Source organism: Pseudophryne corroboree, chromosome 7, assembly GCF_028390025.1.
Source record: "Pseudophryne corroboree isolate aPseCor3 chromosome 7, aPseCor3.hap2, whole genome shotgun sequence".
In the NCBI taxonomy this organism is placed as follows: Eukaryota; Metazoa; Chordata; class Amphibia; order Anura; family Myobatrachidae; genus Pseudophryne; species Pseudophryne corroboree.
Window position 1 is genome coordinate 235,772,316 of NC_086450.1, and position 12,712 is coordinate 235,785,027.

The following is a 12,712-nucleotide window of genomic DNA, read 5'->3' on the forward strand; positions in this document are numbered from 1 at the left end:
TGGCCTGGGTTAAAATACATACATATAGCCTTAATGGCTATATGTGGTGTATTTCTTTTGCCAAATTAGGTATTTATATTGCTGCCCAGGGCGCCCCCAGCAGCGCCCTGCACCCTCCGTGACCGTGTCAGTGAGCCTGTGAGACAACAATGGCGCACAGCTGCAGTGCTGTGCGCTACCTCTATGAAGACTGAGAAGCCTTCTGCCGCCTGTCACCGGACCTCCGTCTCTGCCGTCTTCAGCGTTCCAGTAGCCTAAGACTTCAATCCTCCTGCACGCAGGTGAGTTGCAAGTCTCTCCCCTAAGTCCCACGTTGCAGTGATCCTGTCGCCAGCAGGTATCACTGATTAGTTTAAACCTAAAAAAGACTTTTCTAAACAGCTCTATAAGAGAGCCATCCAGGTTGCACCCTACTCTGCCGGGCACAGAAACCTAACTGAAGCCTGGAGGAGGGTCATAGGGGGAGGAGCCAGTACACACCATGTGACCTAAAGAGCTTTTTAGATGTGCCCTGTCTCCTGCGGAGCCCGCTATTCCCCATGGTCCTGACGGAGTCCCCAGCATCCACTAGGACGTTAGAGAAATATACTGTCCCTATCTAGGGTATCAATATTTTCAGTCAGGGAATCCGACCACGCCAACCCAGCACTGCACATCCAGGCTGAGGCGATTGCTGGTCGCAGTATAACACCAGTATGTGTGTAAATACATTTTAGGATACCCTCCTGCTTTCTATCAGCAGGATCCTTAAGGGCGGCCATCTCAGGAGAGGGTAGAGCCCTTACAAGCGTGTGAGCGCTTTATCCACCCTAGGGGGTGTTTCCCAACGCACCCTAACCTCTGGCGGGAAAGGATATAATGCCAATAACATTTTAGAAATTATCAGTTGTTATCGGGGGAAACCCACGCATCATCACACACCTCATTTAATTTCTCAGATTCAGGAAAACTACAGGTAGTTTTTCCTCACCGAACATAATACCCCTTTTTGGTGGTACTCGTATTATCAGAAATGTGTAAAACATTTTTCATTGCCTCCATCATGTAACGTGTGGCCCTACTGGAAGTCACATTTGTCTCTTCACCGTCGACACTGGAGTCAGTATCCGTGTCGGCGTCTATATCTGCCATCTGAGGTAACGGGCGCTTTAGAGCCCCTGACGGCCTATGAGACGTCTGGACAGGCACAAGCTGAGTAGCCGGCTGTCTCATGTCAACCACTGTCTTTTATACAGAGCTGACACTGTCACGTAATTCCTTCCAACAGTTCATCCACTCAGGTGTCGACCCCCTAGGGGGTGACATCACTATTACAGGCAATCTGCTCCGTCTCCACATCATTTTTCTCCTCATACATGTCGACACAAACGTACCGACACACAGCACACACACAGGGAATGCTCTGATAGAGGACAGGACCCCACTAGCCCTTTGGGGAGACAGAGGGAGAGTTTGCCAGCACACACCAGAGCGCTATATATATATATATATATATATATATATATATATATATATATATATATATATATATATATATATATATATATATATATATATATATATATATACATACACAGGGATAACCTTATATAAGTGTTTTTCCCCTTATAGCTGCTGTATTGTTTATACTGCGCCTAATTAGTGCCCCCCTCTCTTTTTTAACCCTTTCTGTAGTGTAGTGACTGCAGGGGAGAGCCAGGGAGCTTCCCTCCAACGGAGCTGTGAGGGAAAATGGCGCCAGTGTGCTGAGGAGATAAGGCCGCCGAGAAGGGGGCGGAGCCTATCTCCCGTTTTTCTATGTATTCTGGCAGGGGTTAAATGCATCCATATAGCCCAGGAGCTATATGTGATGCATTTTTTGCCATCCAAGGTGTTTTTATTGCGTCTCAGGGCGCCCCCCCCCCCCCCCCCCCCAGCGCCCTGCACCCTCAGTGACCGGAGTGTGAAGTGTGCTGAGAGCAATGGCGCACAGCTGCAGTGCTGTGCGCTACCTTGTTGAAGACGGACGTCTTCTGCCGCCGATTTTCCGGACCTCTTCTGCTCTTCTGGCTCTGTAAGGGGGACGGCGGCGCAGCTCTGGGACCCATCCATGGCTGGGCCTGTGATCGTCCCTCTGGAGCTAATGTCCAGTAGCCTAAGAAGCCCAATCCACTCTGCACGCAGGTGAGTTCGCTTCTTCTCCCCTTAGTCCCTCGATGCAGTGAGCCTGTTGCCAGCAGGACTCACTGAAAATAAGATTTTACTTACCGATAAATCTATTTCTCGTAGTCCGTAGTGGATGCTGGGACTCCGTAAGGACCATGGGGAATAGCGGCTCCGCAGGAGACAGGGCACAAAATAAAAGCTTGAGATATCAGGTGGTGTGCACTGGCTCCTCCCCCTATGACCCTCCTCCAAGCCAGTTAGGATACTGTGCCCGGACGAGCGTACATAATAAGGAAGGATATTGAATCCCGGGTAAGACTCATACCAGCCACACCAATCACACCGTACAACTCGTGATCTGAACCCAGTTAACAGTATGATAAATTTAAAGGAGCCTCTGAAAGGATGGCTCAACAATAATAACCCGAATTTTTTGTAACAATAACTATATACAAGTATTGCAGACAATCCGCACTAGGGATGGGCGCCCAGCATCCACTACGGACTACGAGAAATAGATTTATCGGTAAGTAAAATCTTATTTTCTCTAACGTCCTAAGTGGATGCTGGGACTCCGTAAGGACCATGGGGATTATACCAAAGCTCCCAAACGGGCGGGAGAGTGCGGATGACTCTGCAGCACCGAATGAGAGAACTCCAGGTCCTCCTCAGCCAGGGTATCAAATTTGTAGAATTTAGCAAACGTGTTTGCCCCTGACCAAGTAGCTGCTCGGCAAAGTTGTAAAGCCGAGACCCCTCGGGCAGCCGCCCAAGATGAGCCCACTTTCCTTGTGGAATGGGCTTTTACTGATTTTGGCTGTGGCAATCCTGCCACGGAATGTGCAAGCTGAATTGTACTACAAATCCAACGAGCAATCGTCTGCTTAGAAGCAGGAGCACCCAGCTTGTTGGGTGCATACAGGATAAACAGCGAGTCAGTTTTCCTGACTCCAGCCGTCCTGGAAACATATTTTCAAGGCCCTGACAACGTCCAGCAACTTAGAGTCCTCTAAGTCCCTAGTAGCCGCAGGTACCACAATAGGTTGGTTCATGTGAAATGCAGAAACCACCTTAGGTAGAAATTGAGGACGAGTCCTCAATTCCGCCCTGTCAGAATGAAAATTTAGGTAAGGGCTTTTACATGATAAAGCCGCCAATTCTGACACACGCCTAGCTGAAGCCAAGGCCAACAGCATCGACACCTTCCACGTGAGATATTTTAAATCTACCGTAGACAATGGTTCAAACCAGTGTGATTTTAGAAATCTCAACACAACATTGAGATCCCAAGGTGCCACTGGAGGCACAAAAGGAGGCTGTATGTGCAGCACCCCTTTCACAAATGTCTGAACTTCAGGTACTGAAGCCAGTTCTTTCTGGAAGAATATCGACAGGGCCGAAATTTGAACCTTAATGGACCCTAATTTTAGGCCCATAGACAGTCCTGTTTGCAGGAAATGCAAGAAACGACCCAGTTGAAATTCCTGTGTAGGGGCCTTCTTGGCCTCACACCACGCAACATATTTACGCCAAATGCGGTGATAATGTTTTGCGGTTACTTCCTTTCTGGCTTTTACCAGAGTAGGGATGACTTCTTCTGGAATGCCCTTGTCCTTCAGGATCCGGCGTTCAACCGCCATGCCGTCAAACGCAGCCGCGGTAAGTCTTGGAACAGACAAGGCCCCTGCAGTAGCAGGTCCTGTCTTAGAGGTAGAGGCCACGGTTCGTCCGTGAGCATCTCTTGAAGTTCCGGGTACCAAGACCTTCTTGGCCAATCCGGAACCACGAGTATAGTTCTTACTCCTCTCCTTCTTATGATTCTCAATACTTTCGGTATGAGGGGCAGAGGAGGGAATACATACACTGACTGGTACACCCACGGCGTTACCAGAGCGTCCACTGCTATTGCCTGAGGGTCCCTTGACCTGGCGCAATATCTGTCCAGTTTTTTTTGTTTAGACGTGACGCCATCATGTCCACCTTTGGTCTTTCCCAACGGTTTACAATTTGGTGGAAGACTTCTGGGTGAAGTCCCCACTCTCCCGGGTGAAGGTCGTGTCTGCTGAGGAAGTCTGCTTCCCAGTTGTCCACTCCCGGAATGAACACTGCTGACAGTGCTATCACATGATTTTCCGCCCAGCGAAGAATCCTTGCAGTTTCTGCCATTGCCCTCCTGCTTCTCGTGCCGCCCTGTCTGTTTATGTGGGCGACTGACGTGATGTTGTCCGACTGGATCAACACCGCCTGACCCTGAAGCAGAGGTTTTGCTTGAATTAAGGCATTGTAAATGGCCCTTAGTTCTAGAATGTTTATATGAAGAGATGTTTCCATGCTTGACCACAAGCCCTGGAACTTCCTTCCCTGTGTGACTGCTCCCCAGCCTCTCAGGCTGGCATCCGTGGTTACCAGGATCCAATCCTGAATGCCAAATCTGCGGCCCTCTAGTAGATGAGCCCTCTGAAGCCACCACAGGAGAGACACCCTTGTCCTTGGCGACAGGGTTATCCGTTGATGCATCTGAAGATGCGATCCGGACCATTTTCCCAGTAGATCCCACTGAAAAGTTCTTGCATGGAATCTTCCGAATGGAATCGCTTCGTAAGAAGCCACCATTTTTCCCAGGACCCTTGTGCACTGATGCACTGAGACCTGTCCTGGTTTTAGGAGGTTCCTGACTAGCTCGGATAACTCCCTGGCCTTCTCCTCCAGGAGAAACACCTTCTTCTGGACTGTGTCCAGAATCATTCCTAAGAACAGTAGACGTGTCGTTGGAATCAGCTGCGATTTTGGAATATTTAGAATCCATCCGTGCTGACTTAGCACTACCTGAGATAGTGCCACTCCGACTTCTAACTGTTCCTTGGTTCTTGCCCTTATCAGGAGATCGTCCAAGTAAGGGATAATTAAGATGCCTTTTCTTCGTAGAAGAATCATCATTTCGGCCATTACCTTGGTAAAGACCCGAGGCGCCGTGGACAATCCAAACGGCAGCGTCTGAAACTGATAATGACAGTTTTGTACTACATACCTGAGGTACCCTTGGTGAGAAGGATATATTGGGACGTGGAGATAAGCATCCTTGATGTCCAGCGACACCATATAGTCCCCCTCTTCCAGGTTCGCTATCACCGCTCTGAGTGACTCCATCTTGAATTTGAACCTTTTTATGTAAGTGTTCAAAGATTTTAGATTTAATATTGGTCTCACCGAGCCGTCCGGCTTCGGTACCACAAATAGTGTGGAATAATACCCCTTCCCCTGTTGTAAGAGGGGTACCTTGATTATCACCTGCTGGGAGTACAGCTTGTGAATGGCTTCCAGAACTGCCTCCCTGTCGGAGGGAGACTTTGGTAAAGCAGACTTCAGGAACCGATGAGGAGGAAACGCCTCGAATTCCAGTTTGTACCCCTGTGATACTACCTGTAGAATCCAGGGATCCACTTGCGAGTGAGCCCACTGCGCGTTGAAATTCTTGAGACGGGCCCCCACCGTGTCTGAGTCTGCTTGTAAAGCCCCAGCGTCATGCTGAAGACTTGGCAGAAGCAGGGGAGGGCTTCTGCTCCTGGGAAGCGGCTGCATGGTGCTGCCTTTTTCCTCTTCCTCTGCCCTTGGGCAGAAAAGAGTGACCTTTTGCTCGCTTGTACTTATGGGAACGAAAGGACTGAGTTTGAAAAGACTGTGTCTTTTTCTGTTGATGTGAAGTAACCTGGGGTAAAAAGGTGGATTTTCCAGCCGTTGCCGTGGCCACCAGGTCTGTTAGACCAGCCCCAAATAACTCCTCCCCCTTATACGGCAATACTTCCATGTGCCGTTTGGAATCTGCGTCCCCTGACTATCCAGGGTATCAATATTCTCAGTCAGGGAATCCGCCCATGCGACTCCAGCACTGCACATCCAGGCTGATGCGATTGCTGGTCGCAGTATAACACCAGTATGTGTGTATATACTTTTCAGGATATTTTCCAGCCTCCTATCAGCTGGTTCTTTGAGGGTGGCCGTATCAGGGGACGGTAACGCTACTTGTTTAGATAAACGTGTGAGCGCCTTATCTACCCTAGGGGGTGTTTCCCACCGTGCCCTAACCTCTGGCGGGAAAGGGTATAGTGCTAATAACTTATTAGAAATTAGCTGTTTTTTATCGGGGGAAACCCACGCTTTATCACACACCTCATTTATTTCCTCAGACTCAGGAAAAACTATTGGCAGTTTTTTCACACCCCACATAATACCCGCCTTTGAGGTATTTGTAGTGTCAGAAAGGTTCAATGCCTCTTTCATTGCCGTGATCATGTAACGTGTGGCCCTACTGGACATTACGTTTGTCTCGTCACCGTCGACACTAGATTCAGTATCTGTATCTGGATCCGTGTCGACCCACTGAGGTAGCGGCCGTTTTAGGGCCCCTGAGGGTGTCTGAGACGCCTGAACAGGCACTAATTGATTTGCCGGCTTTCTTATGTCGTCAACAGTTTTTTGTAAATTGCTGACATTATCACTTAATTGCTTAAACACAATCATCCAGTCAGGTGTCGACTCCCTAGGGGGTGACATCACTAACACAGGCAACTGCTCCGCCTCCACCTCATTTTCCTCCTCATACATGTCGACACACGCGTACCGACACACAGCACACACACCGGGAATGCTCTGATAGAGGACAGGACCCTACTTAGCCCTTTGGAGAGACAGAGGGAGAGTCTGCCAGCACACACCCAGCGCTATATATATACAGGGATAACCTTATATAAGTGTTAATCCCTTATAGCTGCTGTTAATCTAGTTATTTGCTGCCAAAATGCCCCCCCTTCTCTTTTTTACCCTGAATCAGATGCAGTACTGCAGGGGAGAATTAGGGAGCCGTCCTTCCAGCGGAGCTGTGAGGGAATAATGGTGCCAGTGTGCTGAGGAGATAGGCCCCGCCCCTTCACGACGTCCTTAACTCCCGCTTTTTTGTGTAAAATGGCAGGGGAAAAAATACATCCATATAGCCCTGGAGCTATATGTGATGTATTCCTTTTGCCAGCTAAGGTATATGTGTGTTATATTGCGTCTCAGGGCGCTCCCCCCCAGCGCCCTGCACCCTCAGTGACCGGAGTGTGAAGTGTGCTGAGAGCAATGGCGCACAGCTGCGGTGCTGTGCGCTACCTTAGTCTTGAAGACAGGATGTCTTCTGCCGCCGCTTTCACCGGACCTTCGTCTCTTCTGGCTCTGTAAGGGGGACGGCGGCGCGGCTCCGGTGACCCATCCAGGCTGAACCTGTGATCGTCCCTCTGGAGCTAACGTCCAGTAGCCTAAGAAGCCCAATCCACTCTGCACTCAGGTGAGTTCGCTTCTTCTCCCCTTAGTCCCACGATGCAGTGAGCCTGTTGCCAGCAGGACTCACTGAAAATAAAAAAACCTAACTAAACTTTTATTCTAAGCAGCTCTGGAGAGCTACCTAGTTTGCACCCTTCTCGGCCGGGCACAAAAATCTAACTGGCTTGGAGGAGGGTCATAGGGGGAGGAGCCAGTGCACACCACCTGATATCTCAAGCTTTTATTTTGTGCCCTGTCTCCTGCGGAGCCGCTATTCCCCATGGTCCTTACGGAGTCCCAGCATCCACTTAGGACGTTAGAGAAAATAAAAAAACCTAATTTAAACTTTTACTCTAAGCAGCTCAGGAGAGCCACCTAGATTGCACCCTTCTCGTTCGGGCACAAAAATCTAACTGAGGCTTGGAGGAGGGTCATAGGGGGAGGAGCCAGTGCACACCAGCTAGTCCTAAAGCTTTTACTTTTGTGCCCAGTCTCCTGCGGAGCCGCTATTCCCCACGGTCCTTTCGGAGTTCCCAGCATCCACTAGGACGTCAGAGAAATTTGACTCATCATCGTCGACACTGGTGTCAGTATCCGTGTCGACATCTACTTGTGCCATCTGAGATAGCGGGCGTTTCAGAGCCCCTGATGACTTTTGAGACACCTGGACCGGCACGAGCTGAAGACTCGGCTGTCCCACAGTCGGCATGTCGTCAAATTTTTTATGTAAGGTGTCTATACGTGCACTCATTTCCTGCCATAAACTCATCCACTCAGGTGTCTGCCCCCCAGGGGGTGACATCCCTGCTAAAGGCATCTGCTCCCCCTCCACATCATTATCCTCCTCAAACATGTCGACACAGCCAACCGACACACTCCACACACACAGGGAATGCTCAAACAGAGGACAGGACCCACAAAAAGCCCTTTGGGGGGGACAGAGTAAGAGTATGCCAGCACACACCAGAGCGCTATATATATATATATATATATATATATATATATATATATATATATAGATAGATAGATAGATGGGGGGAAGCTTATCGGCGCTTAACCGCGATACCAAATAGTACTAGAATGTAGTCCAGGATATTTATAAAAGAACAAGAAAAGTCTCCTTTTTCTAGACACTCCCTATTTATATTAATCGGGCGTCAGCTCCACCTTAAAGAGAGAAGCATTGGTAAGGTGCTTCATGTATAATGTAAACAAAAAGAAGGGATAAGGTGGTTTTAAGCGACCAGTGGTGTCTAATGTTAATCGGAGACTTATATTTCAAACAAAAAAAATTTTTTTATTAAATCTAATATGCACCAATAAAAACAAATAAAATAATAGCCCTATTACAGGGAGCCAGAAACGTTACTAAAGACTGGATGTAAAATAATATAAAATCAATAATACAAATTTAGATAAGACAAGAGGAAAAAACGTCCTAAAAGTGCAAAAAATTGGACATAAGATCAGCATAAAAAGTATATAAAGTATATATATATAAAAAGGTTCTTAGCTTTTAGAGAGGATATGTATCATAGCACCCAACGCGTTTCGTCCTATCTGGACTTCATCAAGGGGTGACATACAACTGGGACAGCTCATCTATTTATACCTGTATCAGTAGGGAAGTGATAGCTACATCACTTCCTGTCAATTATCTGGTGTCAAATTTCGTATAATGTTCAAACATTCAAAACACAGAGATAATGCTCTTATATCATAGGGTCACTGTGTAGGGTGAAAACCGCTAAGTAGATAACTGTATTCTATGCATTTAAAGTCCTAAAAACAGTTCATATAGTTGAAAGTCCCGGACTTCCTGTCCGGATCGCGGGTGACGTCACGTCCGCCCCGCTTCCGGCGTCCGGCTTTCTTCATTGCGCATGCGCCGAGTGCGGGTTGTGGAGGGTTCTTTGTCCGGCTTCCCAGTGCGCATGCGCCCGTTCTCCCATCTTATATCAGTGGCTGGGAACGTGTGTATAGTGGCGGCGGCCATTTTCTTGGAGTGCAATACTTCAGTCACTTGGTTATAAGTTCTTGTAGTTGCGGCGGCCATTTTGGGTAGGATTTTTCATAATGGAAATGAATATAAAAGCGAAAATAAAAAGAAAAACATGTTTCAGAAAGGGTATTTGTATGAATGTTTCATATTCATATTTAGCTTTATCGGTGGTTCTGATCCCAAATATGGACATGATAGAAGCAGCCAGTATAATTGGATATCTGGCTAGTACTTAGGCAAGAGGACATTGATTATTTCATAATGCATTCAGGTTTGATAGTTCTAGTATTTATATAATATATACTAGTATGCTTTAATTCATGAGGTGATTATCCAAAGTTCACTCCCATGTGGGAAATGATATAGCAGCAATCACACATCATGTGGAAAATATGGTAGCAGGCACACGTCATAACGAGCAGGGTGCAGGTAGAAACATGGTATGTGTGAATTTTAATAAAATGAATTTTTATATATAAAAACATAATTGCACCAAAGTTCCCATAGGAGGGTGGTAAGGGATAGATTAGTTGGTGTAATAACCTCTTAGCCCTTGTTCTAGAATATTACAGCACCCAGTCTTCCATGATGGTTCCCCATCTATGTACTAATTGGGCCCGACACTGCTTGGCTTCCAAGATCGAACGGAGTTGGGCATCTCCAGTGTGGTATGGCTGTAGCATCGGCGTGGTTCTCTAGAGGTGTCGTTAAGGAAGTAGATATGAACAGCTATGTACATTACCGAAGTAATCGCAGTCAACAATGGAAGAACAACATCCCCTTTTCACAATTCAACAGAATTGCTCGGAACTGTAAGGACACTGAAGACCGAGATCAGCAACTACAGGTATATACGGAAAGATTCAGGGAAAAGGGCTATCCGAACCACCTTTTGGAAGAAGCGAATCTGAAGGCCAAGAATTTGGAGAGGGAACAACTCCTGAAATATAAAACTAAGGAAAAACGAGATGACACGGTACGGTTTATCACCACATACAGCAGACATGATAAGACTATTAAGAAAACCCTTAAGAAACACTGGAACATCCTCCTTATGGATCCTATTTTAAAGGACTACCTCCCCAAGGATCCCTCAGTGGTGTTTAGGAAGTCACAAAACCTCAAAGACCTGGTGGCGCCGAGCATGCTGAAGAACCCGGAAATACGATCAAACATGCCCAAATGTACTGGGTGTTATAAATGCGGCCGCTGTAATATATGCCGGTACGTACACCCTACAAGGAAAACCTTCAAAAACACTAACGGATCAAAAGAGCACAAGATCAAGCAGTTCATCAACTGTAACACGGTGTCAGTGATTTACATGCTTGAGTGCTCATGTGGGATGAAGTACATAGGGAAAACGAAAAGACCCTTAAAAATCCGTATACAGGAACATATAAGAAATATCAAAAACAAAGTACTAACACATGCAGTACCAAAACACTTTCATGCCCACCACAACTCGGATCCTGACGAATTAACCTTCAAGGGTATTGAACTGGTCTCTTTGGGCGAAAGAGGCGGGGACCTATCCAACCTTCTATCCAAACGTGAAATGTACTGGATCTTTGAACTCAACACCATGCATCCAGATGGCTTCAATGAAGGCTATGAAATAGCCCCCTTTCTATAACGTAAGCTGATTTGCGCCTATTTTTCCAATTTAGGCACCTTGTTCCTCACCTTAACTTCTGCTATTTCCACTTTTTTCACTTCTTCAACTACGCCGTTACTGTGACACCTCTAGAGAACCACGCCGATGCTACAGCCATACCACACTGGAGATGCCCAACTCCGTTCGATCTTGGAAGCCAAGCAGTGTCGGGCCCAATTAGTACATAGATGGGGAACCATCATGGAAGACTGGGTGCTGTAATATTCTAGAACAAGGGCTAAGAGGTTATTACACCAACTAATCTATCCCTTACCACCCTCCTATGGGAACTTTGGTGCAATTATGTTTTTATATATAAAAATTCATTTTATTAAAATTCACACATACCATGTTTCTACCTGCACCCTGCTCGTTATGACGTGTGCCTGCTACCATATTTTCCACATGATGTGTGATTGCTGCTATATCATTTCCCACATGGGAGTGAACTTTGGATAATCACCTCATGAATTAAAGCATACTAGTATATATTATATAAATACTAGAACTATCAAACCTGAATGCATTATGAAATAATCAATGTCCTCTTGCCTAAGTACTAGCCAGATATCCAATTATACTGGCTGCTTCTATCATGTCCATATTTGGGATCAGAACCACCGATAAAGCTAAATATGAATATGAAACATTCATACAAATACCCTTTCTGAAACATGTTTTTCTTTTTATTTTCGCTTTTATATTCATTTCCATTATGAAAAATCCTACCCAAAATGGCCGCCGCAACTACAAGAACTTATAACCAAGTGACTGAAGTATTGCACTCCAAGAAAATGGCCGCCGCCACTATACACACGTTCCCAGCCACTGATATAAGATGGGAGAACGGGCGCATGCGCACTGGGAAGCCGGACAAAGAACCCTCCACAACCCGCACTCGGCGCATGCGCAATGAAGAAAGCCGGACGCCGGAAGCGGGGCGGACGTGACGTCACCCGCGATCCGGACAGGAAGTCCGGGACTTTCAACTATATGAACTGTTTTTAGGACTTTAAATGCATAGAATACAGTTATCTACTTAGCGGTTTTCACCCTACACAGTGACCCTATGATATAAGAGCATTATCTCTGTGTTTTGAATGTTTGAACATTATACGAAATTTGACACCAGATAATTGACAGGAAGTGATGTAGCTATCACTTCCCTACTGATACAGGTATAAATAGATGAGCTGTCCCAGTTGTATGTCACCCCTTGATGAAGTCCAGATAGGACGAAACGCGTTGGGTGCTATGATACATATCCTCTCTAAAAGCTAAGAACCTTTTTATATATATATACTTTATATACTTTTTATGCTGATCTTATGTCCAATTTTTTGCACTTTTAGGACGTTTTTTCCTCTTGTCTTATCTAAATTTGTATTATTGATTTTATATTATTTTACATCCAGTCTTTAGTAACGTTTCTGGCTCCCTGTAATAGGGCTATTATTTTATTTGTTTTTATTGGTGCATATTAGATTTAATAAAAAAAAAAATTTTTTTGTTTGAAATATAAGTCTCCGATTAACATTAGACACCACTGGTCGCTTAAAACCACCTTATCCCTTCCATATATATATATATATATATATATATATATATATATA

At 46.0% G+C, this 12,712-nt stretch overlaps 1 protein-coding gene and 2 pseudogenes across 2 annotated transcripts in view; 1 reads left to right on the plus strand and 2 right to left on the minus strand.

Annotated features, from left to right (window-relative positions):
• Nucleotides 1-12,712, minus strand: part of RALB (RAS like proto-oncogene B) — a 173,084-nt gene that overhangs the window by 23,394 nt on the left and 136,978 nt on the right. The gene's annotated exons all lie outside the window — the stretch shown is intronic.
• On the minus strand, nt 10,006-10,124 carry LOC134946004 (5S ribosomal RNA; annotated as a pseudogene).
• Nucleotides 11,206-11,324, plus strand: LOC134946005 (5S ribosomal RNA; annotated as a pseudogene).